This window comes from Anguilla rostrata, chromosome 19 (genome assembly GCF_018555375.3).
Source record: "Anguilla rostrata isolate EN2019 chromosome 19, ASM1855537v3, whole genome shotgun sequence".
Taxonomy (NCBI): Eukaryota; Metazoa; Chordata; class Actinopteri; order Anguilliformes; family Anguillidae; genus Anguilla; species Anguilla rostrata.
In genome coordinates this window covers 1558751-1586521 of record NC_057951.1, presented here as the reverse complement: position 1 = coordinate 1586521, position 27771 = coordinate 1558751, and the positions used below count along the sequence as shown (strand labels likewise).

Sequence of the window (27771 nt, the reverse complement as noted above, 5' to 3'; positions counted from 1 at the left end):
TAGATATTTGCCAAATTTTAGCACATACATATATCAGGCCTATTGAACAACTCGTGAATTATATTGATGTTGGGATTTAACGTCTCCCTCCAGCAGGTTCTTGTTATCTTAGCAGATTCCAGGCACACTTAAGTGTTTTTGGGACCAGGACTTTGTTTCACGGTCTTTGTCTAAACTATTTAGCCAATCTAATATGCAGTAAAGTCATGTTTGGTGTTGTTGGAGAGCTAATATCATGAGCAGGTAGATGGTCTCATTCTATGTTGAGAATGTTGTCATTCAAAGTTTATGTGTCACATGAAAGTGAAACACCCATCACGGAAATTTAGCTATTCAGCTGTTACACCTGAAATTGTGAAAATGGCGACACTATGTTTGAACAATTGTCTGCATCCAGTGCTTTGGGTGCTGTTTGGAATAAAATAATTATTTTTCTTTTTATTATTATTCACAAATATGATTTACTTTATGCAACCCACAGCCATACAGTACATTAATTGGGAAAATGTCTGGATAGTTTTGTAAGATTGAAAAATGTTTTAATAGGCCACAATATTTGCCATTATTATATGTATTTATTTATTCACTGCTCCACCCCTTTTTTATATGAAAAGTATTGATGTCAAAAAACTTTTAAAGGCCTAGATTTTGCTAGTTTTAATTACAGGCTTATAGACAGTGCTTTGTGTGGGTGAGTATCTTGGCATTTTTGTACGTTGAAAACGTGTTTTTTGTCATAGTTCTGTGTTTCTGTCTGTTTTTCCCTGTTGGGCCGCCAGATGGCGGCACTTCTGTTTTGTGTCCTGCTCGTTCCCCTGTTGGTTAATTGTATTATTGCTTTCAATTATTTTATTATTGTCTCGTTATTTAATCATCATCCCCACCTGCCTCTCGTTTTCCCTTCCCTCTGGTTTGATTGTTCTTTGAGTTCACCTGTGTCTTGTTACCCCTGTCTATTTAAGTTCTTTGTCCCCTTGACTCGGGTGCTGGTTCCTTGTGTTTGTTTCTGACTTGTGCTTGTTCCGAACCTGGATGTATCTTCTTGTGTTTCTTTTATGTGTTTGTCTATGGGTTCCACATGCCTTTACCCTTCCTGCCTCTGTTCTGTGTTTTTTTGTTCTTAAGAATTTTGAGTTTGTTGTTTTGCCCCTCGTGGCCTTATCTGTTCCCTGTTTGTGTTTGCCTTTTTTGTTGTTGTAGTAAAGTCCTTATTTGTATCTATCCTTTTGAGTTTTGTGTGTTTTTCACTCTGCACCTGGGTCCTAACCCCCCTGAACCATGACATTTGTGTTGAGATATTTCATTATGTACTGTGTTTTCTATGAGTAACTGATAATAATAATAATACATAACGTATGTACCATAATGAAATATGGAGAGAGACATGTATACATAAATATGTATACACATACAAACAGTTGAGGCCAAAAGCTTACATACACCTAGGCTAAAGATATTCAAACTCAGTCTTTTATAACTCTGCACATTTCATGTTGCCAAACATTTAGTTTGACAAGTCAATTAAGGCATCTGCTTTGTTCACATCAGAGGTAATTTTAAAACAATCGATTAGAGTCCTATTTATTTCAGCTTTAATTCACTATATCAGAATTCCAGTGGGTCAAAATTTTACATACACCTAGTTTAGTGTCTTTAAACAGGCTGGAAGATTCCAGAAATTGATGCAATTACTTTTTACAAGCTGCTGATTGGCCAATTGTCATAATTAGGAGTTAATTGTAAGTTAATTGGCACACGTGGCTGTATTTAAGGGCCTACTTTTAGAGCCACTGCCTTTTTGTCATGATATGATGGGAAAATCCAAGCAACTCTGCCAAAAAATTGTGGACCTCCACAAGCCTGGTTCCTCCTCAGGAGCAATTTCCAAACAACTGAAGGTAACACAAACATCTGTACAAACAATTGTATACAAATATAAAAATCTTGGTCTCACACAGACAATGCAGAGTTCAGGACGGAGGCACAAATTAACTCCCAGGGCTAAACAATCTTTGGTCCGAAACGTTCAACTGAACCCCAAGACAACAACAAAGGAACTGGTGAAGGAGTTGGAAGCATCAGGTACCAAAGTATCTACATCCACCATTAAGAGAATCCTACATCACCATGGCCTGAAAGGCTGCTGTACAAGGAAGAAGCCCCTACTCCAAGGCCGGCATAAAAAATCCAGAATGAAGTTTGCAGGTGATCTCCAGAATGAAGACCTAGCCTTTTGGAGGAGCGCTCTCTGGTCACATGAAACAAAAATTGAACTGTTTGGCCATGACGGTCAGCACTATGTATGGAGGAAAAAGGGAGAGGCTTTTAATCCGAAGAACACCATCCCAACTGTGAAGTATGGGGATGGCAGCATCATGTTGTGGGGGTGTTTTGCTGGAAATGGGACTGGTGCACTTCAGAAAATGAATGGCATCATGAGGAAGGAGGATTATCTAGAAATACTGAAGCAAGACCACAAGACATCAGCTAGAAAGTTAAAACTTGGTCAGAACTTGGTCTTCCAGCAGGACAATGTCCAAAGCATACCTCAAAAGTTGTGACAAAATGGCTTAAAGACAACAAAGTGAAAGTATTGGAGTGGTCATCACAAAGCCCTGACCTGAATCCCATAGAAAATTTGTGGACTGCACTGAAAAAGCGTGTCCGAGCAAGGAGGCCCACAAACCTGACTGACTTACACCAGTTCTGGCAGGAGGAATGAGCAAAAATTCTGGCAAAGTATTGTGAGAAGCCTGTGGAAGCTTACCCCAAGTGTTTGATTCAAGTTAAGCAATTAAAAGGCAATGCCACCAAATACTAACAAAGTGCATGTAAACTTTTGACCCACTGAAAATTTGATATAGTACATACAAGCTGAAAAAAATGTCTCTTAGCGATTATTTTGAAATGACCTCTTATGGAAATAAAGTAGATACCCTAATTGACTTAACACAGGAAATGCATGGTAACATGAAATGTGTGGAGTTGTGAAAAATTGAGTTTGAATGTCTTTAGCCGAGGTGCATGTAAACTTTTGGCCTCAACTGTAGCCTACAAGTTAAACTGTATATATAGATGTGGTGGGGGGGCGTGGTTTGTGCGTTGGCTGCAGAGAGAGAGTGGGCGGGGTGGTTCTCAGACTCGGTGCCATCGACCAACCAATTTAGACGGGGCAGTCACGCTGGTGGAGGACCACCTGGCGCTTTACCCTGGCTCCCAGCAGCAAGAGCGGCCGGAACCGGCTCCCCAGAGGAGACCCCCTCTTCGTGCTGGCCCTTCTCCTCTTCCCCGTGCCTTGACCCCTCCCCTCCCTCGACCTAATTTCCCCTTTGCTTATTTTCTCTCTACAGACCCAGGCTCAGTGGCGGGGGGCTCTGCCTCAGTGAGGGCTCCTCAGGCGCTCGGACCGCGACTGTCTGATCATGGAAGTGGGGCAGCTGGTCAGGGTGGTCGGACCGCCCACTTCCGCTCCCGATCCAGAGGGAGCATACTGCATCCCGGTAAGGGTGCAAGGGAATGAACACCAGGCGCTGTTGGACTTGGGCTATGCGGTCCATGATACAACAAAGCCTGGTTCGATCCGAGGCATTGGTAAAGGCATTCTGGGTTTCCGTTCAGTGTGTGCATGGGGATGTGCACGAGTATCCTGTAGTACCCGTGGAAATTCGTTACCAGGGAAAAACGCATATTCTGAAGGCTGCGGTTAGCTCCCGGCTCTCGCACCCCCTAATTTTGGGCACTGATTGGGCGCGGGTTTCGAAAGATTTCTGGGAACCTGTTTGGGGTGTGACCACGACTGATAGGGACGTGTGACGTCTGTCCGACACGGCCGAGGGGGGGGCAGACCCAGGTGAGTCTCAGGTTGAGACTCCCCGGGTCCCGGTGTTCCACCCCATGGAGGATTTCCCACTCGAGCAGTCTCGGGACGACACCTTACGCTTTGCCTATGACCAAGTGATGCGCATTGATGGTCAGCAGGTGCGCCCCGACGCAGTACTCTCTCACCCTTATTTTTCTATCATTGGGGACAGGTTGTATCGAGTGTGTCGTGACGCTCAGACCGGTGAAGAAACGACCCAACGGTTGGTACCAAAAATCTGCCAGGAAATGGTTTTCCAGGCGGCTCATTACAACCCCATGGCGGGACACTTAGGGTATAATAAGACACTACACTGTATAATGGCTCGGTTTTATTGGCCGGGCATTTGGGCGGACATACTCATCTTTCTCTCTATACGCGAGCGGTGGCACTCACCTTGCCACAGTACAACGGTTAGTTGGACTTTGGGTTGCTTACAGCAGTAGCTTAGGTGGTTGAATTTCATGATTGGAGGCGACAGTGATAACGTTGTCATAAATATTGTTTCCCCCCATTATTACCCCATAACGCGGCAGTTTTTCTTTGGAATCCTGTAGAGTAGTAATCCTTCCTCGACTCAGTGCACACACTGACGCTGTGAACAAATAAGGTTTTGTTTCTTAAATTATTTGTACATGTCCGGTTTGTGGTCCCGACCAGACAACTGAATGAGTAATTGATTGAATAAATTTGTAGTTTGTAATGAATTTGCTTGTCTGCGACTCCCTGATCTGACATCGGTTTCAAGGGTTCCCCCTGGCTAAGGTGGATGACGGACAACAGGAGCAGAGTTAACACCATCCTACAGCCATCCTGCTTGTCTCGTAGGAGTGATGATTCATATCGGCGTGTAAGCACACGCACATTACAGCATTCCTGCTCTGAACATGGACTCAGGCTGGTTGATCTGAATGTACAGAGTAAACAGGCACATGCTGACTTGTGCATCACATCTCATGTACAAAATCTATGCTCAAATTGTTTTAAGGCCACGTCTGAAGGGTTTATCTATGCTTCCTTTACTTTCGGGGGCACTCTGTGCTGTGTGGTCTTCACTCATAAACCGGTTGGATTTTATTCATATTTTAATAATCTGACTTTTTATCCTAGGAGCAGGCATATCATAAGCTCCCCAGAAACCTGATGCTAAAGGCATTGTTCAGTTCTGTTGTGTAGAGTGACCGCACATGACCATTGTAGCACCCACAATTATAATATGGAGCTTATTTTCATATACACAATTTCTAAATGATCTTATTCAGATTCCTTCTCACATATAGCAAGTCATCTAGCAGACTTGCAAAGTGAGATGCTGATCATGGAGGAAAATCATGAAACTCCACAACAGAGCCCATAACAATGCCTCTACATGCACAAGATGTCTTCCAGGGTGGAGAGTATGTATAATGTTCTTAAAATGTTTTCAGAAATCGCATGGCACTCTCTAAAATGGCCTTAACTTAATATACTTAAAACTAGTTTTTCCTATACATATAAAAGTTATAGATAAATACTTGTGACCATTGTGACAGAAATTACTTGCACATGGAAAATACAGTAGATTTCATATAAGCCATCTCTACGGAACTTGACTTGACTTTATTGTCCCTGTAGAGAAATGTGGTTTGCAGCACTGTGTTATGTTAAAGGGCATTACAAACACAGACAATAGAAATTTATAAACATTGCAAATGTCACAGTAGTAGTAGCACAGGAGTGTACAATATGCAAGGATGCAACACAGGCAGCCCAGTGTGACACACAGAGCTGGAGCAGCCAGATCAGCTGGTATTAGGCGTGTCTGGTGCCTGATGGCACTCTGGTGTCTGAGTGAGTTCCAGTTTTATTTTTGAAAGTAGAAATATATAACTTGGCATAACTGCGAGACAATATTTTACAGTAAGATAAGATTGCTATTAAGCTACTTGAACCAATTCATATGCAGATGAAGACATTCGTTATCAAAAAAAAAACTGTCACGCCGAGAAACATTAGCCATAATCTGAACGCTGACTTCAGTGAGTATTGAGCATGTGGCTCCATCTAGTGGTGGTTTCTTTAATAGGTTTTATAAAAGGTTGTCAGGTTTTGAATGCCTTCACATTATGGTAGGCCTACCATAAAATGTATATCACGTTAAATGTCATTACAAACAAATTATTTTTAAGATTGTTACTATTATTGTTATTATTATTAGTAGTAGTAATAATAATAACTTAAGATAAAAGTTGAATTGAGTGTATATTTTCCAGAGAAAATGAGCTCAATTAGATTACACATAACTCAAATGGGTGCCACCGATAGACCGTATAACAAGACCAGGTTAAAACCTAGTGGAACGAGCCGGCCGACGTCACAGACATGCACGTTGTAACTTTATCACTCAGTCAGACACAGACATTCGTGTTTGTAGGCCTGGCCCCGCTGTTGCGTTTCGGCCAAAAATAGGTCAGTTCTAAAGGCACCCCGAGGAAGCCGTGAGTCTCTGTAATTGCTGGTAGTGAGATCCAATCAAATCCCCGTTCGCTACCAAGAATCTACCAATGAATTGAAGGGGATAGCCAATCAGAGCGCGTATGTCTACCAAGACCAATCGCTTGCTCGAGTCTCTCGGCCTGAGAGACGCGCAAATATTGAATGAGGTAAACCGCTGTTTTATTTTCCTGCGTCGGTAGGTAAAGATAACCGCAAATTTAACTGAATCATAACTGGGAAAAAGTTACGACAAGCTATGGATAAGTATGGTAACGTTACCAAATGTAAAGAAATTAATTTTTACAGTGTTACTATAGTTAAGTCAGCTTCAAATAAAGTAGCCAACTAACGTTCACCGGTTTAAATTACGGTAGACGATCTAACATGAGGACCTGTTCTTAATTTACATCAGGAGCAGCAAGGTAAATATATTTTTAACCTTTAAGTGGATTTTCTTTGGCATTATAAATAGCTTGTTTTATACGAGTTTAATATATTAGTGCAGCAGTTTTTATGCCTTTAATTTATCTGAATGATCCTTTGTAACTAGCTATCTGGATTGAACTCCGTTTTCTGTCATTTATAGCTAATCAAATAACCTTGCTCACACTGTAAGAAAATAAAATATCCTAGAAATAACCTATAGCTAGCTACATTTTTGTTTCTCTTTCTTCATTGGGATGGCAGGTATGCCTTGGCGGGGGGATGCCCCATACATATACATCACCGAGAGTTTGGCACTTTTCAGGGTTCCCCAGAAATATAACCACAACAGCCATAGACACTCAGCCCTTAAAAACATTAATTTCTGTACATTCTGTACATTCAAGGGGATTTTGCGTTTTCTCCTTCTTCTCCACCTCCTCCTTCCTGCCGCCTAGCCTACAAACAAAATGTCTCCCCATTGGACATTTCACCAACACCAGCCAATCCTTCGCCTACACGATCCAATCAAAATCTCACATACACATGCAAAATAGACATATCTTTTTTACTCTAAAACATTTCCTGTCTCAACAGCCAGTCCCTTTGGGGCCGAGTGGTCAATGTCATGGTCTATGAATCACAGGGTCCCTGGTTCAAGCCCTACTGGAAGCAAGTTTATGAACTGTGCTTTTTTTCTCACTAATATTTGCCTATTACTTATCAACAATTGCTTTTGCACCACATCTACCCGGCGTTCACCGAACGTACACACTGCATTATGATGTACCATCTGCACGTTCACTTAACCGGCTACAATATTTTCTGTAAACCACGGACAAGTTTGACCAAAAATTTCACGCATTGAACAGCAATGTCATGGTGGCGCACTGCCAAAGTTACAGCGTATAAAGGTTGGAACACAACCAGAGAGTCAGTTAGAGGGGATGACACCAAAATCAGATGCCCTCCTTATCTCTAGATTGCAGTGTTTGAAACAGCGCCTGTTTGTACACACTTACACAGAGAGAATAAGGACACAGTGCTGTCTGTACACAGTTACAAGGGAATAAGAACACAGTGCTGTTTGTACACAGTTACACAGAGAGAATAAGGACACTGTTGTTTGTACACAGTTAAACAAGAGAATAAGGACACAGTACTGTCTGTACACAGTTACAGGGCGAATAAGGACACAGTGTTGTTTGTACACAGTTAGACAAGAGAATCAGGACACAGTGTTGTCTGTACACAGTTACACAGAGAGAATAAGGACACAGTGCTATTGTACACAGTTACACAGAGAGAATAAAGACACTGTGCTGTTTGTAGACAGTTACACAAGAGAATAAGGACACAGTGCTGTCTGTACACAGTTACACAAGAGAATAAGGACACAGTGCTGTCTGTACTGAGTTACACAGAGAGAATAAGGACACAGTGCTGTTTGTACACAGTTACACATAGAATATGGACACAGTGCTGTCTGTACACAATTACACAGAGAGAATAAGGACACAGTGCTGTCTCTACACAGTTACACAGGGAGAATAAGGACACAGTGCTGTTTGTACACAGTTACACAGAGAATAAGAACACTGTGCTGTCTGTACACAGTTACACAGAGAGAATAAGGACACAGTGCTGTCTGTACACAGTTACACAGGGAGAATAAGGACACAGTGCTGTCTGTACACAGTTACACAAGAGAATAAGGACACAATGCTGTTTGTACACAGTTACACAGAGAGAATAAGAACACTGTGCTGTCTGTATACAGTTACACAGAGAGAATAAGGACACAGTGCTGTCTGTACACAGCTACACAGGGAGAATAAGGACACAATGCTGTTTGTACAGTAGCACAGAGAGGACGGACTAAACCGTGCAGGTATACACACTTTATTGATGTATGGGGTTGTGCTGTGTTATAGCGTGTGCGTGTCCTTATTCTCTTGTGTAACTGTGTACAGACAGCACTGTGTCCTTATTCTCCCTGCTCTCATTTCTGTGCATCACAAAAAATGCACAGAAATGCACACAAACAAGTTTCAAGTTTAATTGTCATTCCCACAAACATAGTATACGGGAACGAAATGTCGTTCCCCACGGTCCAAGGTGCTAACACAAAATACAGCACAGCCTCGAAACATAAAAACAGAATAAAAGCACAATAAAAGCAGTGATAAATATAAATAATGCAGTATAAGTGTAATTATAAGAACTGTAAGAATATAGGTAATATAAATACTGCCTAACCTGTGGCCTCAGTGGTAATTATACATAGTATAAATAGGAGGCACAGCGGTGATGATGGCCCGGAATAAAGGGTCGGTACAGGGTAGTCATAAAATGTCCATTACAGGGGCAGAGAGGTGTAGTCCAGGTGCGCATCTGCGCACACACACAGATGTGCCCACACACACGCACGAACCCACACACACACTCTCTCTTGCACTTCTATGAAGATGTGGGGTGGGGCAGAAAATTAACTGTCAGAGAGGAAAAATAATCAGTGACAACAATCATAACTACAGAACCCCTTTAAAATACTCCAGATATTACAACCATTTTTACCACACGCCATTATTTAGAGCAATTTCACACTATATTTGGTATTTTTACATAGTATCAATTTATACAGCTGTCTGCATATTGAAGCAATTCAGGTGAAGTATTCTGCTTACGGTATAACAGCTGTGTCCTACCTGGAAATCGAACCTGAAACCTTTAGGATGCAAGCACAGTTCCTCAACCACCAAGTTACTCAACCACCAAGTTACTCACACATACAAAGAACTGTCAGCAGGTCATTAGTTCAAATGGTGTAGGTCATATTTTTTAGACTGAAGTGTTTTTTAATGGGCTATTGTACACAACAGACCTACTAATAGTTTGTATATTGGCAGAGGATCTATAGGGCTAGATAACATTAATTTAGAAATGTGGGCAGCTACAGTAGTTAAAAAGTAGTTATCAGGACAGGCGCAACAGTGAATGTGAACCATTTTGATTTAAAGAAAATCGATATACCTGGTGTGAGGAAGTCATTATCTTGCGCCAGTTTCTATCCCGAATTGCAACACAGATTGTACTTTATTTCAGAGGTGTCGTTACCTGCACTAACATAATACACTCGGTCTGTTGTCTCGTTAACAAGGTAGCTAACATTAAACTCGGTGAAAATGCAGAAAGCGGAACTGTCTAAAGTGGGTGTATTTTATTTGGATTTCAGAAATATGTTTCCCGCAAAGACATAACCGATGCAAAAACAATAGTTTAAATGCGTTATTTTCAGTTAGCTAGCAAGCCAGTTTAATGAGTTAGAGGTTTGCTTGAGTCTGAGGGGGGGATTTGAACCTGGGTTTGTCACTCGTCCATAATGTTCCATTGGCAAACATGCTACCCAGTGAGCTACGAGGAAAACAATGTTGAGGCTGCAAATTTTTGGTCTTTTAAACGTATGCACCTGTATGTATGTCCAACGAGGCAACCTATTCTGGCGCATTTGTGATGATGTAATCAGGCAGGAAGAAGAAAATGCAAAATTCACTAAGTTTGGGGCTTTATTTTGTGGACGTGTGAGGTCAGAAGGTACAGAAATGAATGTTTTTAAGGGTTGAGTCTGTGGTCACAGTGGTTATTTCTGTAAGGAAACCCTGAAAAGTGCCAAACTCTCGGTGCTGTATATGTATGGGGCATGCCACCCCACCAACACGTAACGTCACAGGATGGCATACCTGCCGCCCCAATTTCACATACTTAAGGTATGAATATACTATCACATGGGAGGACCTGGAACTTGTATAAATACATACAGCCATTCAAATTTGTGCATAATGAAAAACAGGATTGACAGAACATTTCTACTCTTCTGCCTCCTCTTCCTCCTCCTGGCTGTGTTCCGCCTGGCTGCGGATGTGGGTGTGAAGGATGAGGTCCACGGACAGCAGGCTTGACGCAGTGTGCAGGACGGAGAGGAGGAGCTGGTATTACAGCCAGGGACTCCAGCCCTGAACCCTCCAGCTGGGGGGCGGCCCCAGAGGCCCTGAGGAAGTGTGACTGGGCATCCAGGAAGCGTGGGCCGAGTACAGCCGCCTGGGCACGCTCAGTACGGCCCCCGCCACCAGCCGGCAGGCCGCGCGCAGGTCGGGGCAGCGCCGCTGGGAGGCCTGCTGCAGGAGGCAGTGGTGCAGTACGACTCAAACGCGCCCCTGCTGGTAGCACGCTGCCTGCCTCTATTAGGACACCTGAAGAGGCGGGGCCTGTTTCTCGGGTACGGGTCCCCAATGCTCCTTCTTTCCCTTCCCCAAAATGGACGCCGGCCGCTCTCCTGATGCCTTGCCATTTCGTAGCCGTCTGGAATTGGATGTTCAGGTTCTGCTTCGGCTCTGTGCTGTCAGGATTTTGGCTTTGGCCTGCACACAGTGGCCCCTCACCCTTGTTTGGGCCCCTAATGAGGGCCTGTGTCCCCTCACCCCTGTTTGAGTCCCTAATGAGGGCCGGTGGCCCCTCACCCCTGTTTGGGTCCTTAATAATGGCCTGTGGCCCTCCAGCCTCTGTGCTGTCAGTGCTCAGGTGGGCATTGTCCCTCATGCTGGCGGGTGCTCTATCTAACCTTGTGCCATTGTGTAGGCCGGGTTGTCTGACCATGTAATGAGCTACGTTCTCACTGTCCTCCTCCCTGCCCTGCGGGTGATGCGATTGGACAGGACCCTGTGCGTGACGCGACAGGACAGGCTCGTAGACGCGCTGAAGCATCCGGAACAGTCCGCAGAAGGCCGTGCTGCACTGCTCCGCCAGGCCGGGACTGGGCCCGCAGAGAACCAGGCAGTACGGTGCCAAGCCCCGCCCCTCTGGGAAGCCCACGTGGGCCAACCTGTCGGGACCCAGCACCACGGGCTTGCAGATTGCCACCGTGGCAACGTGCTCCTCTCCAATCAGGCTCCAGTCACCGGGGTCGGCAAAGAGCTCCGCCCCCGCCAGCCGACAGAACAGCGCCAGCTCGTCACTGTCCACGCACTCCACCACGGACAGGCCGGCCCGCCGAGCGAGGTCCAGCGCCAGCTCCGACTGCTTCGCTGCCGAGAGCAGCAGCCCCACCCTCAGCCTGCGCAGGCAGGCCACGCCCCGCTGGCCTGGTACGGGCGTGTGGAGCGCCGCGAAGTGGCGGGCGATCAGGGTCACGCCGGTGCAGTCCTGCTCACACCGCCACCTGCGGTAGAACTCGCAGGCCGTCTGGCTCAGGACCCCCCAGTGGGAGCTCGCCGTCTTTCCCCGGAAGTAGGCGTCCGTGAGCGGGCGCAGGTGGGCGTGGTTCTGGAGAAGGGACAGGGCGCGAGGGGCGAGGCCCTGCCCGATCACGCCATCCAAAACGAGCGTCTGGAAGGACAGCAGAATGTGAGCCACGCGGCGGGCCTGAATGCCGTGGAGATGGTCGCCGTGGATACCCCGCAGAAGTGCCCCCAGCAGTAGAAGGAAGGACTTGGCTCCATCACCCGTGATCTTACAGTGTGCTGATACACATCCCACCAGGACTCTGTCACAGGCACAACACAACACCATTATCAGCACACACATCTCTATCCATAGTCTTTTACTCACTATTACTCATACAGTATGATTTACACAGTTACTCATACACATTGGTAATCACACAGTATTATTTACACACTGTTACTCACGCAGTATGATTTACACACTGTTACTCACGCAGTATAATTGACACACTGTTACTCATACAGTATGAATTGCAGTTACTCATACACATTGCTAATTGCGCAGTATTATTTACACACTGTTACTCACACAGTATGATTTACACACTGTTACTCACACAGTATGATTTACACACTGATACTCACAGTATTATTTACACACTGTTACTCACACAGTATGATTTACACAGTGATACTCATAGTATTATTTACACACTGTTACTCACACAGTATGATTTACACACTGTTACTCACACAGTATGATTTACACACTGTTACTCACACAGTATGATTCACACACTGTTATACACGCAGTATTATTTACACACTGTTACTCAAACAGCTTTTTCCACTTGTATACTTTCGTTTCTCATTTATAGTGCAAACGTCACATCCCCAACATCGAACTGTCCATACTGCAGTAAGACGTAGTGGTGAAAAACCGTTTTCTGAGCTGGATGAATGGAAGAAGCCCCAGGTTGTTGGCTGTGCTGTATTTCAGTAAGAGGGAGAACAGGTTCTGGGGCCTGTTACCTGGCAACGGGATGGTCAAGCCGAAGGGAGGTAAGGATCCTGCGGCCATCCCTGGTGATGAGGACCTCTCCAGAGTCGCGGGTGAAGAGGACCTGGCCCCCGGACGGACCGAAGCACGGGCCCACCACCGCCTCCAAGGCCTGGGTGACCTGCAGCAGGGTCCCCAACTCCACCCTCTGCACCCCCTTCATCTCCACACTGCCTTTAACAGGGGCCTGCTGTACACACAGGGCGCAATCACTGAGCTGCATTTCAAACACAGACACAGCGTACTCAATCTGAAATGCACACGGTGCATTTCCCACACAGACACAGCGTACTCAAACTGAAATGCACGCGGTGCATTTCCCACACAGACACAGCGTACTCAAACTGAAATGCACACGCTGCATTTCCAACACAGACACAGCGTACTCAATCTGAAATGCACATGGTCCATTTCAAACACAGCATACTCAAACTGAAATGCACACTGTGCATTTCCCACACAGACACAGCGTACTCAAACTGAAATGCACACGGTGCATTTCCCACACAGACACAGCGTACTCAATCTGAAATGCACATGGTCCATTTCAAACGCAGACACAGCGTACTCAAACTGAAATGCAGGACTCCAACCCTGTAGGGTAACCAAACAAACAATCCTGCCAAGTACAAAACTAGCACTGAAATCACATTTGCCTAATCAGAATCAGACAAAACAATCCTGCCAAATACAAAACTAACATGATCGCATTAGCCTGACTAGGTACATTGAGCTAAACTAGAGGCTAGGGAGGGGTGGGGAGAGGTGCAGCCTGAAGAGATGAGTCTTTAGTCTGCGCTTGAAGGTAATCAGATTCTCTGCTGTTCTGACCGCCACGGGAAGGTCATTCCACCAGCGAGGGGCCAGGACAGACAGCAGACGCGAACGGGAAGTACAGACACGAAGAGGGGGAGGTGCCAAGCGTCCAGAGGTGGCAGAACGGAGAGGTCTGGCTGGTGTGTAGGGTCTGATGATCCTCTGGATGTATCCTGGTGCTGACCCCTTAGCTGCCTGGTATGCAAGCACCGAAGTCTTAAATTTGATGCGAGCCATAAGAGGCAGCCAGTGGAGGTCAGTGAGCAGGGGGGTGACATGGGAATGTCTGGGGAGGTTGTAGACCAGACGAGCTGCGGCATTCTGGATGAGCTGCAGGGGTCTGATGGCGGATTAATAATAATAATAATAATAATAATAATAATAATAATAAACAAATAATAAATTAAGAAATTAATTAAATACAAATATTAAACTCTAACCTTAAACTCTATTATTAAATATAATAATTTCCTATAATAATGTATTGATATCTATAATAATTAATTAAATATAATAATATTATATATTATATTAATTATATCATATGTTTACATTATATATTAGCATGAGGGTTAACGTGTGACTGTTTTGCCAGAGGCTGGGGGTGCACCAGATTATTAGGTGCATCGTGTTCATCACAGCTGCCTTCTGGTAAATGGAGTGCATTTCTATAGCGCTTTCATCCACAGGGCTTTACAGCGCCTCTCATTCACCCATTCACACACACACTCACACACCAACGGTGAAAGGCTGCCGTGCAAAAGTACCAATCAGCTCGTTGGGAGCAATTAGGGGTTAGGTGTCTTGCTCAGGGACACTTCGACACGCCCAGGGCGGGGGATCAAACTGGTAACCGTCCGACTGCCAGACAACCACTCTTAGCTCCTGAGCTATGTGGCCCCACACTGCACTGCCTTACGCCTGGTCTACACCGCTTACCTCGCCTGCGCGTGACGGCTACCTCGCCGAACTGCTGCGGCTCGCATGCATGTGTGTGTCCACACCGCCAGCGTTGCTGCTGCGGCGCTGCTACTGCCAGCCCTATCTGTCTACATTGAGTTTGCCTTTGATAATGGCCATCAATAATAGAATGTTTGATTTCATTTCATAAATTTAATTTATATTTAGTTTAGACAGAAAAAGGTTAAGAAGTGTGTGCTCAATTGTAAAAAAAAAAAAAAAAAAATTAGGGCCTAGTTTCAGATCTTTACAAAAAATGTTATATTAGACAGAGGGAACTGGAGTAAGCAGTCAACGATTTAGAAACTCCCAACTTCAGCCTTGAGTCTCACCCTCTGGAGTTCAGTCCCTTGTAGTAGCGTCACAAGACCACCGGATGGCGGAAAGCATCCACTTTGTGTTTCCAGTATTCCAGTACAGCCCACAGGTCTGATAGCAAAAGTAAATACTCTGATATTTTTGACTATTTCAAGCTCCTGCCACGGCACATAATGGTTTTATTAAATTCCATTTAGCATGAGGATGGGGGTGTAATTTCAAAGAAACACTGCACTGGTTGATGCACTGAAGATGCTCATTTTTATTGTACACACAGAGCACGTACACAGCGCATCAATACACACAGACGCACGCACAAACACATATACACCATGTTCACCTGATCATATAGATAGATGGTTTGATACTGTGGTTTGTGTCTTTGGAGGCCCTACTAGACTGAAGGCTTTTCTTTCTGGGGAGGCTACGCTCCTTCGGTGTGTGTAGCAGGATGCTGGCCATGTTCTACCAGATCATTGTGGCCGGTGTCCTGTTCTACACCTGTGTGTGCTGGGCTGGGAGCCTCTACTCCAGGGACACAAAGAGGCTCAAACTGATCCAGAAGGCCAGCTGCCACCCTCTGCTGTTGTTTTGGGTGCAGTGGGTGTTTGCCGACTCTCCCTCCCTCTCTGCGCCAGCCCCACTTCTCTGCTTCCTCGGCCAGCCCTCTAGCTGCCCTCCTCAGCCTTGCCCCTGCCATGCCCGTGTTCTCCAGAAGGTAGAGCACTGACTGGCGGGTGAACCCCCAGCGTCCCACCTCCACTGGATATACTGTCGCTCTCTAACCGACCTCCTTACACTCCTTACACTCTCACACTCCGCTGCCAGGTCGGAGTACTTCAGGCGTTTCCGCTCATAGGCTGCTTCTGCCCCCTCCTCCCATGGGAGGGTGAGCTCCATAAGGAGCACCACCTTCACCCGAGTGGACCACATCTCCATATAAGGAGCACCACCTTCGCCCGAGTAGAACACGTCTCCATATAAGGAGCACCACCTTCGCCCGAGTAGAACACGTCTCCATATAAGGAGCATCACCTTCGCCCGAGTAGACCACGTGTCCATATTGTCATGGTTCTGCTTTTTCTGTTTCTGTTTTTCCCCTTTTGGCCGCCAGATGGCGGCACTTCAGTTTTGTGTTTCAGTTCGTTCTCCCTTCCTGTGTTAATTGTATTATTGGTTTTCATTATTCTATTGTTCCCACCAGTGTCTTGTCATCCCCTCCCTTTCTGGTTTGATTGTTCTTTGAGTTCACTTGTGTCTTGTTACCCTTGTCTATTTAAGTTCTTTGTTCCCTGACTCGGGTGCTGTTTCCTTGCGTTTCATGTGTGTTTCTGCCTGCCTGTGTTTTGACCTGCTTGTGTTTCCACCTGTGTGTTTCTGTGCGTTTCTGCCTTTGTCTCTGCCTGTGCTTCTGCCGTTTGTTTTCTGTACTTTGTGAAGTTCTGTTTTGTCCAGAAGTTTTTTTTGTATTTTTTAGTTTTTGTTATATGCCCCTCGTGGCTCTTTGTTCTGTTTTCCTTTTTTTATATTAAAGTCTTGGTTTGAATTTCCGTTTTGATGCAACCTGAGGTTTTTCTCACTCCGCACCTGGGTCCTCACCCGCAAAACCCGACACATATAAGGAGCACCACCTTCACCCGAGTGGACCACGTCTCCATACAAGGAGCACCACCTTCACCCGAGTGGACCACGTCTCCATACAAGGAGCACCACCTTCACCCGAGTGGACCACGTCTCCATATAAGGAGCACCACCTTCGCCCGAGTGGACCACGTCTCCATATAAGGAGCAGGGTGTCATAATTGGCCCTGATCAGGAAGCTAAGCCTGGCTTGTGGTATCTTCCACCAGTCTGACCCACTGAGCGATCAGTCCTCCACACTTTCCCACGCTGTCCATCCTCCCAGACCACCTTAGCAAACTGCTAAAACCTGCTACCTCTCCTGCGCTGTCCATGGTGGGATGACCCAGAGTCTTCTGTGTCCCTCTGTTTCCCTGCTGGGGGGGTTGTGTCCCTCTGTTTCCCTGCTGGGGGGTTGTGTCCCTCTGTTTCCCTGCTGGGGGGTTGTGTCCCTCTGTTTCCCTGCTGGGGGGGTTATGCCCCTCTGTTTCCCTGCTGGGGGGTTGTGCCCCTCTGTTTCTCTGCTGGGGGGTTGTACCCCTCTGCTTCCCTGCTGGGGGGGTTGTACCCCTCTGTTTCCCTGCTGGGGGGTTGTGTCCCTTTGTTTCTCTGCTGGGAGGAAGCAGTCAGGTAGAAGCAAACTGCAAACATAGAATGCATATCAGGCCACTGCTATATGTACCACAATTAAACCATCAGTGAAAGCCCAGGATATACTGGTATATTTATAAATCAATGACAAAGTATGTTCAAAGTATGTAAGTGATGAGACAGAATTGCAAACATCTTGACTTCATTTCACAATCTGCATGTCTAGCAATAAGCACTGGAACATTGTACTAATACGAGACGACTGTATTGTGAAAACTGAGTGTGATTTAGAGTTGTGCACTTTGTGGGTAGGTACTGCAATTAGTGTCTTAGGGTAAGAATTTTGCCAGTCAGTTTGGCAAATTGAGTTTTCCACACTGAGCCAAAGCAATCATAACATACTGTAATGCATTTGTAATGTGACTGCAGATATCAGAAATGCATCTGAAAAAATGAGAAAAACTGTAGGGTCAAAGGAACATCTCAGAGACTGGATGTCATGCAAACCACACTTCTGCCCTGGTTTTGGCTTAGTGGTCTAATCCATTCAACTGATGTGCAGCAGATCCAGGTTCAAACCTACAGGAAAACCATTTCTTTGAGAGGTAACATAAACATACCAGCTCAATAGACAAGCAGTGCCTTTTCAAAATGTATTGAGTTGTGGTTACACTGCAGCAACAGAAGAAAGCATTCATCAGACACTACACAACTTCTCTTATAATGGATTTTATTTCCACTACTGTAGATGAATGTCATTGCTTTAACTGCAGATTTTAGCCCCATACTGATCTACTCAAATTGAGCCCAAACATAATCCCATACAGAATATGAAATAAGTACTACTGTGTCACAGGAGTTCAATACATCACACAATAATAAATCACAACAGCAAAACATTCAATATTTTTATAATTCAGGTTTAATCATTGCATATTATTGTCTGAAAATACAGAAAATTAAGGGGGAAAAAAACAATCCTAACAGAATTAATAAGGAAACTCAATCCATCATTGTTTACAGTAATGAAAGGAAATAAGTACACTGCAGTGATCATTCTGCATTCTCCCTATCAGCTGCATTTGCCCACAGAAATTTGCACATTGGAACTCTTGTGAAAATGAATGAAAGCAACTGTAAAAACTAGTAAAATGCACATTTAAGTGGAGGAGTTTGCCACTGGATTCTTTTAAAAAAGATGCAGATACAGGAGATAGAATTATTACTTCAAAAACATTTTACCCTGCCATCTTTTGGCATTATTACTCTCAATGTTATATTAATTATGTTGGTTTATAGTAATTATAATAAGAACCCCAAAAAACTATTATGGCATTTGTTTATTCTGTTCTACATTTAAGTTGAAATTAGATAGATAGATAGATAGATAGAAACTTTATTGATCCCGTAGGGAAGTTCCCTTAGGGAAATTCAGGTTTCCAGTGAGTACAGCACCATAAGTCAAAAAGTTAACAAATTAAACATCACACATCAAATATCAAACATAGGGATAGTAACAATATACATAAAATAAATAAAGAAAATAAATAAAGATAAATAAAGAATAAAGTAGCAGCGGTTATATAAAATAGCAGCGGTTGTTCCAGTTTAATTAAATAGGTAGTAAACAATAAATAATGAGACTGTTCAGTGTGATGATGATGATGTTCAGGTGATCAGGCCTAACTCTACTTCCTCAGACCTCAGACCTAACCTATCCTCCCCCACCCCCTCCTCTCCCTTCCAACTTTGGAGTTGTGCAGTCTGATGGCACGGGGAACAAAGGAATTTTTCAGTCTGTTCGTGTTGATCCTCGGGAGCAGCAGCCTGTCGCTGAACATACTTCTCTGGTTGCTGATGACAGTGTGCAGGGGATGGCTGGTATTGTCCAGAATTGCCAGCAGTTTTTCTAGAGTCCTCTTTTCCGCCACTGTCACCAGGGAGTCCAGCTTCACGCCGACCACAGAGCCGGCCCGCCTGATCAGCTTGTCCAGCCTGGAGGAGTCCCTCTTTGATGTGCTGCCCCCCCAGCACACTACAGCATAGAACAGGACGCTGGCTATTACCGACTGGTAAAACATCCACAGGAGTTTCCTGCAGATGTTAAACGATCGCAGCCTCCTCAGGAAGTACAGTCTGCTTTGGCCCTTCTTATAGAGATTGTCAGTGTTGTTGGACCAGTCCAACTTGTCATCCAGCACCAGCCCTAGGTACCTGTAGCTGCCCACAGCCTCAACTTCAACCCCCTCAATTTGGACTGGATGGGGGCGTGGTCTGGACTTTCCAAAGTCTATGACCAGTTCTTTTGTTTTTGAGGTGTTGAGCTGCAGGTGATTAGTGTGGCACCAGATGACAAAGTCCCTCACCAGACTCCTATACTCCTCCTCCCGTTCCCCCCTAATACACCCCATGATGGCCGTGTCATCAGCAAACTTCTGAATGTGACACAACTCAGAGTTATAGCTGAAGTCCGAAGTGTATAGGGTGAAGAGTAGAGGAGCCAGCACAGTCCCTTGGGGTGCTCCTGTGCTGCTGACCACAGTGTCAGATGTGATGTCCTTCAACCTGACATACTGTGACCGGTCTGTGAGGTAGTTGGTAATCCATGACACCAAGCGGGGGTCCACTCGTATCCTAGCCAGTTTGTCTTGAAGCAAAAGGGGCTGGATGGTATTGAAGGCACTCGAGAAGTCCAGAAACAAAATCCTGACCGTGCCACTTCCCTTGTCCAGATGCGAGTGGGCCCGATGCAGGAGGTAGAGGATAGCATCCTCCACCCCAACTCCTGTCCGATATGCAAACTGTAGCGGGTCCTGAGCATGCTGCACCTGAGGCCTGAGGAGGTTGAGGAGGAGCCTCTCCAGTGTCTTCATGATGTGTGATGTGAGTGCCACCGGTCTGTAGTCATTCATCTCACTTGGCCGGTTCTTTTTCGGAACCGGAACGATGCAGGATGTCTTCCACAGGGTGGGCACTCTCCCTAGTTGTAAACTGAGGTTGAAGACGTACTGTAGAGGCTCCCCCAGTTCAGCGGCGCAGGTCTTTAACAGCCTGGGACACACCTTGTCCGGGCCAGCTGCTTTCCTGGGGCGAACCTTCCTCAGTTCACTCCTGACCTGGTCCGCAGTGATGCAGGGAGGGGGATGGGAGGTGGGCAGGGAAGAGGGGTCAGCTCTGGAGTTGGTTAGAGGGGGGTGGGGGATGGGTGGAGGGGACCGGTCGAACCGGTTGAAAAAATTGTTGAGCTCGTTCGCCTTCTCCACTGTCCCCCCCTCTACACTGCTCTTCGCTTTGTAGCCTGTGAGGGTTCTCACACCATCCCAGACCTCCCTCATGTTGTTTGCCTGCAGTCTCTGCTCCACCTTCCCTCTGTAGCTCTCTTTCGCCTCCCTCAGGCACAGCTTCAGTTCGCGTTGTGCTGACTTTATTGCCTCCTTGTCCCCATTTTTGAAGGCCACCTTCTTCTTGTTGAGGACCGTTTTCACCTCACGTGTTACCCAAGGTTTATTATTAGGGAAACAACGCACAGCTTTAGCAGGGGCAACCACATCCATACAGAAATTAAGGTAATCCGCCAGGCAGTGTGTCAGTCCCTCTATGTCCTCTCCATGCGAACTCTGTAGCACACTCCAGTCCGTGGTTTCAAAACAGTCTCTTAGGGCATCCTCCACTTCAGGAGACCATCTCCTAAAAGTGTGTTTTGTGGCTGGTTGTCTTTTCACCAGGGGGGTGTACTGTGGCTGCAGGTAAACCAGGTTGTGGTCAGATTTCCCCAGTGGGGGGAGGGGGGTGGCCCTGTATGCCTCTCTCACATTAGCATAAAGTAGGTCTATTGTCCTGTTGTTCCTTGTGGGACAATCCACAAACTGGTGGAATGCAGTCAGTGTGGATTCCAAGGTGACATGATTAAAGTCACCTGAAATGGCGATAAACGCCTCTGGATGTTGTGTCTGCAGCCTAGCTGTGATTGAATGTATCTTCTCACAGGCAGTGGCTGCGTCAGCTCTCGGAGGAATGTAAACACAGACGGCAATCACGTGACTGAACTCCCTCGGTAGATAGTATGGCCGCAGGCTAACGGCTAGCAGCTCTAGATCCCGGCAACATAAGATCACCTTCGTATTAACATGTCCTGGGTTACACCATCGGTTGTTAATGTATAAAATGAGACCCCCACCTTTGCTTTTTCCGCAGGCTTTCGTGTCTCTATCGGCTCTCACTGAGCTGAAACCCGGCAAGTCCACGTTAGTATCTGGTGTGCAGCAGGTTAGCCACGTCTCCGTGAAGAGAAACAAGCTGCTCTCCCGATAAATCCGCTGGTGGTTGATGAGCGCTGACAACTCGTCCATCTTATTCGCCAGTGCGTTAACATTCCCCATCATTATGGAGGGTATCGATGGTTTAAAACGCCTTCGCTTGTCCGTTAGCCTAGCCTTAACCTTAGCGCCAGCCTTGCAGCCTCGGTATTTCCTCCTTAGTTCTGCCGGAATGTGATGTCTTACTCCGGCTTGCGACATCTTCAGAGCCAGCAGTTCCTCTCTTGAATAAACAAGCGAGCTGGTTCTTGGATGTGTTGATAGGTTACACATATCCACAGGATATAGAAAAAAACACACTACACAGACGAGCAGGAATAGCAAAGATAACAGAAAACTTACGATACAATTTAAATTATAATGGAATTTATCATGTATTTGTTATTTATTGTTTAGTGTGCATTGATTATTTTATGAGTGTGTCCCTCTATAGGAGAAGGGGGAATAAATTATATTTAAGATGGTGCGGTGAGGCGGGCCCGCGGGAGTAGGGGGGTGCGAGCGGAAACGGTCATTGCGTGTTTTGCACAACCAAAGTGGGCCTGTGGAATCTGGAAAAGTTTAAATGGACTTTAATATTGTTTTTGTTTATTATTGCAGTTTTATGTTAATTTAATTTGTAAATAAATTCAACAAGAGCAACAACAATAATACGTTTTATTTCCATTGCAACACGCGTCAGACAACTCCCGGTAGAAGTAGTGAAGTGGATAAAAGTGGGAAACGTTTACTGGAACATAGGAAACAAAAGGACAGAAACTGAACCTATTTTTACCACTACATTAATTACATTACATTACATTACATTACAGGCATTTAGCAGACGCTCTTATCCAGAGCGACTTACACAACTTTTTTTTTTTTTTTTTTACATAGCATTTTTTACATTGTATCCATTTATACAGCTGGACATATACTGAAGCAATTTCGGTTAAGTACCTTGCTTAAGGGTACAACGGCAGTAATGTTTTATTAATGTTTTAATATTAATGTTTTAATAATCAAAAGTACATTAACACACCTTGAACATTTGCAATATAAATGTATTAAAATGTAAAAATCACATTTAGACAGCAAGTGCTTAACCTGAACTGCTAAAAGATAATACTCTTATGTACAGGGGTTAGGCTGTACTGAGGTTATATATATATATATATATATATATATATATATATAATATTGGGCACAGCTGAAATTGCACTGGTAAGGCATTGGTCAAGGAAGGTTGCAAGTGTGTCGATGAGTGTGTGTGTGTGTGATTGGGTGAGAGTGTGTTTGTGTGCGTGAATTTGTGAATGTGTGTGCATACATGCGTACGTTTGTGGGAGTGACTGTGGATGTGAACATGTGTGTGTATGTGTGTGAGTGCATGAGTATGTGTGTGCCCGGATTGTGTGTGTATGGGTAAGAGAATGTGTGTGCGTGTGCACGCATGTATGTGTGTGTGCATGTGTGAGAGTATGATTGAGTGCATGAGTATGTGTGTGTGTACACACGGGTGCGTGTGTGTATGGGTAAGAGAAAGTGTGTGTGCATGCGTTTGTGTGAATGTGTGTGTGATTGTTTATGAGTGTGTGTGCATGCAAGAGAATGAGTATGTATGTGTATGTGTGTGTGCGTGAGAGTGCCTTTGTGAATGTGTGTGTGTTTATGCATGTGTGTGTGTGTGTGTGTATGTATGGGTATGAGAATGTTTGTGTATACATGTGTATATGGTGTGTGCACGCATGTATGTGTATGCATGTGTGTGCATGTGTGAGTGCATGAGTGTGTGTGTGTGCGTATGGGTAAGAGAATGTGTGTGTTTATACATGTGTGTGCGTGCGTGCGTATGGGAATGAGAATGTGTGTGTGTTGACACGTTTGTGTTTGTGCGTGATTGCATAAATGTGTGTGTGTGCGTGCGTTTGCGAATGTGTGTGTCTGTATACTGTATGTGAGTGTGTGAGTGAGAGAAAAAGTGTGTGTGTATGAGCGCGTGTATGTGTGCATGCGCGTGTGTGTGTGTGCGTGAGATTGTGTGTGTCCGTGTGTAGGTGTGTGTGAGTGACTGGGTGTGAGAGAGTGTGCGTGCATAGGTCTGTGAGTGCGTGTGCATGAGTAAACATGAGTGTATGTATTTGTGAGTGCGTGTGCATGACTGAGAGAGAAAGGGTGTGTGTGAGGGTATGTGTGTGTGTGATGGAGTGTATGTGAGAGAGAGTGGGCGTGTGTGTGACTGGTTGTGCGAGAGTGTGTGTAGATGTGTGAGTCTAGGTGCATATGAGTGTGTATATATATGTGTGTGAGTGTGTGATTGAGTGTGTGTGTATGTGTATATGAGTGTGTGTGTATATACGTGTGCGATTGTGTGTGTGTGTGTGTGTGTGTGTGTGTGTATGTGATTGAGTGTGTGTATCTGTACATGAGAATGTGTGTATATATATGTCTGTGTGTGTGTGTGCATGCGTTGGAGCGTGTATGCTCACGTGTGTGTGTGTGTATGCGTGTGTGTGTGCGCGCGCATGTGTGTGTCTCTACTCCAGTTAGCAGAGGGACACTGAGAAGTGTGTGCGTTGACACGTGTTTGTGTCTCGGCAGGCATGCGTGTGTGTGCGTGAGTGCATGAGTTTGTGTGTGTGTGTGTGTGTGTGTGTGCATTTGTGTGAATGTGTGTGGATGTGAGTGTGTGTGTGTGAGAGAGTATGAGAGAGAGAGAGAGAGAGTGTGTGCATACGATTATGAGCGTGTGTATGTATGCATGCATGCGTGTGTGCGCGTGAGAGTGCACTGGTGAATGTGTGTGTGCTTATACATGTGTGTGCATGCGTATGGGAATGTGAATGTGTGTGTGTGTGTGTTTATACATGTGTGTGCATGCATATGGGAATGTGTGTGTTGACACGTGTTTGTGTCTCCGCATGCATGTATGTGTGAGCGTGAGTGCATGAGTTTGTGTGTGTGTGCGTGCGTTTGTGTGAATGTGTGTAGATGTGAGTGTGTGTGTGTGAGAGAGAGGGTGTGTGTGTGAGTGACTGAGTATGAGAGAGAGAGAGTGTGTGTGCATACGGTTATGAGCGTGTGTACATATGTATGCATGTGTGTGTGCGCGTGAGAGTGCACTGGTGAATGTGTGTGTTTGTGTGTGTGAGAGATTGTGTGTGTTCATGTGTGTAGGTGTGTGTGTGCATGTGTGTGATTGGGTGTGTGAGTGAATAGTTGTGAGAGAGTGTGAATGCGTGTGTGAGTGTGTGTGCACGAGTGTACATCAGTGTGTGTGTGTGCATGGGTAAGAGAATGTGTGTATGTTTATACATGTGTGTGCATGCATATGGGAATGTGTGTGTGTTTATACATGTGTGTGCATGCGTATGGGAATGTGAATGTGTGTGTGTTTATACATGTGTGTGCATGCGTATGGGAATGTGAATGTGTGTGTTGACAGGTGTTTGTGTCTCTGCACGCATGTATGTGTGCGTGCGTGAGTGCATGAGTTTGTGTGTGTGTGTGTGTGCGTTTGTGTGAATGTGTGTGTGACTGTGGATGTGACTGCGTGTGTGTGAGAGAGAGAGGGTGTGTGTGAGTGACTGAGTGAGAGAGAGAGAAAGTGTGTGTGTACATACAGTTATGAGCGTGTGTACATAAGCATGCATGTATGTGTGCGCGTGAGAGTGCACTGGTGAATGTGTGTGTTTGTGTGTGCGAGAGATTGTGTGTGTTCATGTGTGTAGGTGTGTGTGTGCATGTGTGTGATTGGGTGTGTGAGTGATTTGGTGTGAGAGGGTGTGTATAGAGTGTGAGTGTGTGTGCACGAGTGTGTGCGTGCGTAGGTGCGTGAGTGCGTGTGCATGAGTGTACATCAGTGTGTGTATTTGTGAGTGTGTGTGCATGAGTGTGAGAAAGCAAGGGTGTGTGTGAGAGTATGTGTGTGTGTGTATCTGAGTGTGTGCGTGTATGTGTATATGAGTGTGTGTGGTGTGTGTGTGTGAGTGGGTATATGAATGTGGTGTGTGTGTGTGTGTACATGATTGTATGTATTTGTGTGTGTGTGCATGTGTGCGAGTGTGTATGCGCACGTGTGTGTGTGTGTGTGTATGCGTGTGTGTGCACGTGCATGTTTCTGTGTGTGTGTGTGTCTACTCCAGTTGGCAGAGGGACACTGAGGCGTCATACACTCTAAATCCAGCACAGAGGGGTGTGTGTTGAGTGAAGTGTGTGTGGAATCTGTGCAGGAGGGTCAGTGTGTCAGAGTCAGAGACGCTGTAGAAGGACAGAGTGCCGGTTGGACGGTCCACACACACTCCTACCCTGTACACACACACTCCTCTACCATCATCATCATCATCACACACTCCTGCTCTGCGGTAGGGGGAGGGGGGGGCAGGTAGGTCTGTTCGGTTCCTATTGTGCCAGACAGAGTGACTGAGTTTATCAGGGTCACCGCGCTTAAAGCACCGCAGACTCCAGGAGTTTATATTCCATACAAACATACAGTCTGAACCCTGTCCTTTCCTGCTGATTCCTTTATCTGTCACTGCTATATCAACCGCTCCCCCCTCAGACACACTGAACTCAGCCTCCCAGTAACAGCGCTCACACACACTCTCTCTGCACACAACCTGGGTCCAGTACTCAAATCTCTCTGGATGATCAGGATATGGCTGCTCCCTCCCCGGTGTGTGTGTCACCCTCCTGTTCCCCTCAGACAGAGACAGGTTTCTCTGTGCTGTGTTTGGATCCAGTGTGAGCTGACAGCCGTCTGCACACCAGAGACATTAATGAGATTAATTATCACTATTAATATTCACATTATTATGTGTGTGAGAGAGAAAGGACTGTCATAGTACCTCTGTGTGTGTGTTTGTGTGTTTATGTGTGTAAGAGAGAAGTCTCTCGCTCTCTCTCACACACACACACACACACACACACACACAGCAGAGTGTGTATCTATGCAAAGTGTTCTGTCGATACAGACTCACATTTCCTGGGTCCTGGTTTGGTCCTGTTCTCTCCTCCATGGTCCACACTGTAAGAACAGCAGAACAGAATTCTGAATTTTAACCATCCTTTATTTCCACTCTCAACACACCAATGACATCACATATATAAAAACAAAGGCACAATAAAACACAAAACCACGATCATATGAAAAAAACACAAATCTGTCAGAAAGGAAACTTATTCCATTCACTCACCCTGTTCCATGTGCAAAAATAGCTCCCCTCCCTCCACTGAACATAAAACACCCTTATAACACACACACTCTGAAACACACTCAGGTTCTCCATTGCTTTGTAATACTGAAACTCCACCATCACTGTGTCCCTGATCAAACCCCTAACTACAACAACCACATCTTATTTACTGCAGTGATCCCGTGCAGCACCCTCCACAGGAGATCCCCAACTCTCTTGAGTAACGCTGGTTTGTACAGTGCCCTCCATGCCCCCCCCCCCCAACTCCTTTTGTGTGTGTGTGTGAGGTGCACTATGGAAACTCTCTGTACTTACAGCAGTGTGAGTGTGTCCAGTTTAGCAGCAGACAGCGCTCTCACTCCTGAGTCTCCTGGGTGATTGTGTCTCAGGTCCAGCTCTCTCAGGTGTGTGTGTGTGTGTGTGTGTGTGTGTGTGTGTGTGTGTGTGTGTGTGTGTGGTGCACTATGGAAACTCTGTACTTACAGCAGTGTGAGTGTGTCCAGTTTAGCAGCAGACAGCGCTCTCACTCCTGAGTCTCCTGGGTGATTGTATCTCAGGTCTAGCTCTCTCAGGTGTGAAGGGTTTGAACACAGAGCTGAAGCCAGAGAATCACAGCCTCTCTGTGTGACTCTACAGCCTGACAGCCTGCAGAGAGGACACACACACCTTACATGCATTAATATAAACTAACAGGGCTGTGTGCCTCAAACACATAGCAGTGTGTTACACACTGTACACACATTAATATAAACTAACAGGGCTGTGTGTGTCAAACACATAGCAGTGCGTTACACACCTAACACACATGAATATAAACTAACAGGGCTGTGTGTTAAACACATAGCAGTGTGTTACACACCTTCACACATTAAAAAAAACAAAAGGCTGTGTGTTCAAAAAACACATACAGTGTGTTCACACCTAAAACACATTTTAAATA

General features: G+C 45.5%; 1 protein-coding gene and 3 long non-coding RNA genes across 7 annotated transcripts in view; 2 read left to right on the top strand and 2 right to left on the bottom strand.

The window, feature by feature from the left end:
- The window catches only part of LOC135245764 (uncharacterized), a 116582-nt gene extending 90771 nt beyond the window's left edge, over positions 1–25811 (top strand). The window contains exon 2 of the long non-coding RNA XR_010327387.1: positions 25604–25811. This is a non-coding gene — a long non-coding RNA (uncharacterized LOC135245764). The remainder of the gene's footprint in view (positions 1–25603) is intronic.
- LOC135245748 (uncharacterized) overlaps positions 1–27771 on the top strand; it is a 516260-nt gene that overhangs the window by 314056 nt on the left and 174433 nt on the right. The gene's annotated exons all lie outside the window — the stretch shown is intronic.
- LOC135245707 (NACHT, LRR and PYD domains-containing protein 12-like) overlaps positions 1–27771 on the bottom strand; it is a 343935-nt gene that overhangs the window by 189177 nt on the left and 126987 nt on the right. The gene's annotated exons all lie outside the window — the stretch shown is intronic.
- On the bottom strand, positions 18246–22444 carry LOC135245760 (uncharacterized). Its single transcript, XR_010327383.1, has 2 exons — positions 21996–22444; positions 18246–18691 (listed from the first exon to the last, which is right to left on the bottom strand). It is a non-coding gene; the product is annotated as an uncharacterized LOC135245760 (long non-coding RNA).